The sequence below is a fragment of the Lepisma saccharinum genome, chromosome 17 (assembly GCF_977018435.1).
Source record: "Lepisma saccharinum chromosome 17, izLepSacc3.1, whole genome shotgun sequence".
NCBI lineage: Eukaryota > Metazoa > Arthropoda > Insecta > Zygentoma > Lepismatidae > Lepisma > Lepisma saccharinum.
In genome coordinates, this window is record NC_139245.1 from 1,900,624 (window position 1) to 1,906,024 (window position 5,401).

Sequence of the window (5,401 nt, forward strand, 5' to 3'; positions counted from 1 at the left end):
ATTGGACTTAGGGTGATATTTTAAGCATATTTCGGCCAAAAATTGACCAAAATCAGCACATTTTGTATTATATAAGTCCAAAAATTTGATTTTTTAATTTTTTTATGTAAGTCCAAGAATTTTATAAATTTTTAATAAACACTACATTTTTAAATTTATTTTTCTATCTCAAAACCAAAGTCAAATTTCTTATTTTCAATATATTTTATTAGTTCTAAAAATTGATACAATAGAGCATATACCAATGGTTTTCCTCCCAATCAGAAGCACTGGCTGAGCAACTGTTGCTAGTAAGTTTCAATTAGAAAACATTTCTGGATTTCTTTCTTCCCTTAGAAACTTGTTCTTCAAAAATTCAGTTCTACCAGAAGAGATCCACCTGAAATAAAAAAAAAAATGATCAGCTAGAAATTAAATATATTGCAACAAAATAAAAAATCTCCAGATTGTTACTATGGGATGTCAATTGTATGAGCAAACAATATGAAATACATTGAAAGATTATATATATATATAATGCAGAAAAATTTAAGATTGGGGTTACACTACTAAAAACCAAATGAATACTTTCCAAAAATTAACTGACCACTCTGAAGTATTTCCAATTCAAGATATCTGCATTGATTTTGGGAGCTTCTTTATCCTGATTTCGTGTTCAAATTACAAGCTAGAAAACCAGTTTGCATACATAGAGAAAGTAACAAAAGTGATACTCAAGTCACGGCATTCAGGCCATGATAGATATTCTTATTGCCTTGGATTATTTATTTTCTCCCCTCCGCATATAGAACGTCAATTTGATTTTTTTTTTTTTAGCTTCGCTTTTCTTCCACTTTTTAGTGAATCGCGATGAAGAAGATAAATGATATGGGCAAATTGATGAAGGGACACTCGCAAAGAACACCCACACTCAGGTCTGAATTTGAACCCGGGTCCTCTTGGTGAACATAGACTTTGCTGTTACGTTACTCTAAGGAAAGAGGTAATAGAACCACCATCCACTCCCCTCTACTTTCAAATGAACATCAGCTTTTCCCAAGGGAAGGGATTGAGGCAGGTTTTTTTCTTTTTTTTCTTTTGGATTATTTATGGGATACTGATTATCTCAAACATATTTTCCTGAAATTTTTCCCGCCATTCTTTTTGAAATTAGAGACTGCATTCCATTAATAATTAAAATGCAAAGCTTTCCTGTAACAGTTTCTTTTCATTCGGCAAGTCAGAAAATTCCCTGCATCCAGTGAAAAACTTTCGTGGTAAGCAACACTGTAGAGTGCTGTTTTCCCGAACCTTTACTTCGGCTGTACTGCCACACTCGATCGGCTCCAAAGCTGATCTTTAACTCAAACGAGTGTGCCAGATTCTGTGAACAGAACTGTACCACACTTTGAGAACCACAGGTTTAGACAAAGTATATTTAACAATACCTTATGAACTACTATGCAAGATGTGATAACATGGAAAGTGTTAACTTGCGCAATCACACACACATTCAAGACTTGGTCTCACAGAGCAGTTGGTAAAATGTTACAGTCTGAGCTTCTAGTATTATTTATATTAATTATTTTATTTTTTAGATGTTTGTTTCACTTCTCAACTTTTTTTCCACAAGGGTTCAAATCCAAATAGAAATATTTCAGAATGGTCAGTTAACTTTTGGAGAAGTGTACAAAGGCAAGGAAAGATACTGTATATTCAAACCTTATTTGATAACATTGAAAATAATTGTTCAACAAAGAACCTGACAGTTGATGTTGAACAGGACATGTTAAAGCATTTCCTTAAAAGCAAGAAAAAGATTCCCTCTGGAGTCAAAAGATGTCAACACAATCTATACATACAAACTTACCTAGTGTCCACTTTTTTTCTTTTTTCAGAAAGTTGTTGAACAGGACATGTCAATGAGCACAATTCTCTTGAGAAGTTGGCCTGTGTGAAAAAAAAAAAAAGTGCCATATGACAGGAAAAAACTTCTTACGTCATGTGCCGGCAACATATTGTTAAAAACACAAACAGCATGATAAAAAACACTTTAGCAGTTCTGCTGAGCTTTTGACCCGTTCATGGGATCATCATCAGGGCTGGTCGATGGGCGACGGAAGTGATTAGCGGTACTAAAACCACGTCTCTTCCATCGACCAGCTCTGATGATGATCCCGTGAAGGGGTCAAAAGCTCTGCAGAACTGCTAAAGTGTTTTTTATCGTGCTGTTTGTGTGTTTTTAACAATTATGTGACATGCTTTGATTTAACCACATATAGTCATTCAGAAAGAATGGTGCATATGTGAAGCTGATACTGATACGTGAATCTAGATACTACAACCTTCATGATATGAACTGACAGAACAGCTCTAAACTTTTACATGCACATTGTAAGTATTCCACATGACAGCTGTTGGCTTTCTCCTGTTTTGATGTTCTCCAAATATTACCGGACCACCCTGAAAGATTTCTTCTAAGTTCAGAAATCGTTAACGTGGCAACACAGCTCTTGAGCACCAGCAGAGAGTAGACAACTTTATTACAGGTTCCTTTACTAGACGAGAAAAACTGTGGTAAAAGATTTACATGCTTGGTTATAACAAAGTCAGAAACTATGTTCACCCAACATATTAATAGAAAGAAAAATGGAAAACTTAAATATGACAAATAATTTAATTTCAGATAATACTTGCGATTTGGCATGTTAAATTTGGAATCAGAGAAACTGTTGTAAGGTTGGTAACACTGCAATTGTTAGTGGTCCACCTGGAGGAAATCGGTCAAGTTTGTACACAAAGGGTCATAATTATGAATTGTTTATCCAAATGGGCTATAAGAATGCCTTGCAATGAGCAAAAGTTAATAATTCTCATAATTTGCAGCAAAAATGTGTTTGTCGCATAGAAAAGTGGTAGACAGCGCAGTCATCAGACGTTGCTACCAGTGACATTGTAGAGTATGCGTCACAGCTCTCTTTTCCCCTTGGAATTAAGGGTCGTGGGTTCATTTAAGTAGGGCATTGAGATACATTGAGTATGGAGTTTCTTAATTAAGTTGAATAATTTTGTTTCAGAATGATCGCAATAATTAATTTGGTGTAGAATTCTACGAATGGTTCCATCTGCTCAACGGATTTGTTGTTTTTCTCTTTCTGGCACTAAGGTATACAATTCAGAGATGAGATTAATTTGCAAGCACTAAGTTTCCACTCAATCTAGGCATGCTAGGTGTGAATAGTCTGAAATAATTTCGAATCTTCATTGTTTATACCATTTTTTAATTATTTTTATTATATTCTTGAAGAAGGCAACAGGAACTTTCATCAATTTGGATCAAAAAATACCTAAATTGTTGTTATAATCCATCAGAAGTATTTGGTGGTCAAACAAGGAATGTGATGGCTAGAGCTCAGAAGTTGATGAAAGAGTCATCTTTTCTTCTGAGCCTTCAAAACGATTCTAAACCTGATACAATTCAGTGTTTTCCGGTCCTAGATGAAGGGAAACTATTTTGCATTTTTTCTTGCATGTCAGACTTTTTTTTATATAGTAAAATTAGTCAATATTAAAAAAACATAATCTTATGTACACGAAACACAACTGTATTTTAAAATGCTAGCTGTCTACTGTATCATGGAAGGTCCATTCTGAAAGGAAGTAAAAATAAATTAAACTAAATTAGCACTTAACTGCTTATATCCATTTGCTTCAATAGTTTACTAGTTTAAACCACCAAAGAGTGGGTTTTTAACAACTCTCTTCTAATTTATTGAAAAATCAAACTTTCATTTTCAGAGCGGAAAGTATTTTAGCTATTTTTTTAATAACTTTAAGGCTCGAAAAATTTTGAAACACCCATACAGTCGACTGCTGTTTACGTTCCGGTTCATATGCATATATCCATGATTCGTCACCTGTTACAATCTTATATACGTCTTTTGAAGCACCACGATTGTATTTATTGAGCATTTGTTTGCACCAATTGATGCGAGCGTCTTTTTGAGTTTTTGTCAAATTGTGTGGGATCCAACGAGAACATACCTTTCTCACAGCTAAATGATCATGTAATATTTTATATATGCTGGTGGAACTAATGCCTATGGTTGCCTCAATCTCACAGTATGTCACATGACGATCTTGCAGTATTAGGTTTTGCACAGCATCAATGTTTTCTTGAACAACAACTGATTTTGGACGACCTTCGCGAATCTCGTCGGTGAGCGAATGGCGGCCACGATTAAATTCGTTATACCAGCGTTTCACAGTGGCAAAGGATGGGGCTTCATCGCCAAATGTGGAAGTAAGTTGATCGATTCACTCGTCTTGATAATCCACGTCGAAAATCGTAAAAAAATCATCGCACAAAAATGTTCAGGAGTTAATTCCATTTTATTGTTGTCGCGCAATCTCCAAGGCAACATAAACAACACAAATCATGCTAATGACAAAACATTTGAAGTACGTTATAGTCAATAATGCCAGATGATTCAGTGCAAACGTCAAATCGCGCCTAACTTCAATCAGTGTTGCCAAGGCTCAAAATATAAATAGTGGCCCTCGTATTTAAGTTTTCCATTTTGTTCTCTATTAATATGTTGGGCGAATATAATTTCTGACTTTATGTTATAACCAAGCATGTACATCTTTTACCAGTTTTTCTCGTCTAGTAAAGTGACCTGTAGTAAAGTCGTCTACTCTATGCTGGTGCTCAAGAGCTATGTTGCCACGTTAACGATTTTTGAACTTAGAAGAAATCTTTAAGGGCGGTCAGGTAACATTTGGAGAAGTGTACATATAGTGTCACTAGCTTTTGAACATGTACAAACAGAGAGACAAGAACGTGAGGCCTTTATTCATTATGGTCTGTGAATGCTGGATAGGTTATCATTTTTGCCAATCTCGCTGCACGCTTTTCTTTTTGCACCAATCTTTATGAATAATCTTTATATTTGCACTTTTCTTGTTTCACAATGATTTTCTGTATCCTTAGACTGACTACAATGAGGATAAAAGACTATTAGTTCACAACAAATACCAATAAGCATGTAGGCCAAGACTCAAACCTGGAACCTTTGGTGCAATATTAAGATGTGAAATTTAGGAAAAGTTTAAGAATATGAGTGTTCTTAATCCAGTCATCTACAGTAAGAAAAGAAAGACACTGAAGATTTAACGGTTGATGGACAGCGGGATCCATGAGTATTACCATGCAAATTGTCCATGACTATTTTCGTTAATCTTTCTCTTACATCCTGTGTGTTCATAAGCGATCGATTTCTATGTATGCTGATGCAGAAGTTATCAACAGCTTGTTTTGAGTTTTCTTTCAATTCCAGAAGAAGCTCTTATTGGGTCAAAAAAAGTGCACGAACTTGTGATGGACATTTGCATGGTAATACTCATGGATCCCACTGTACCT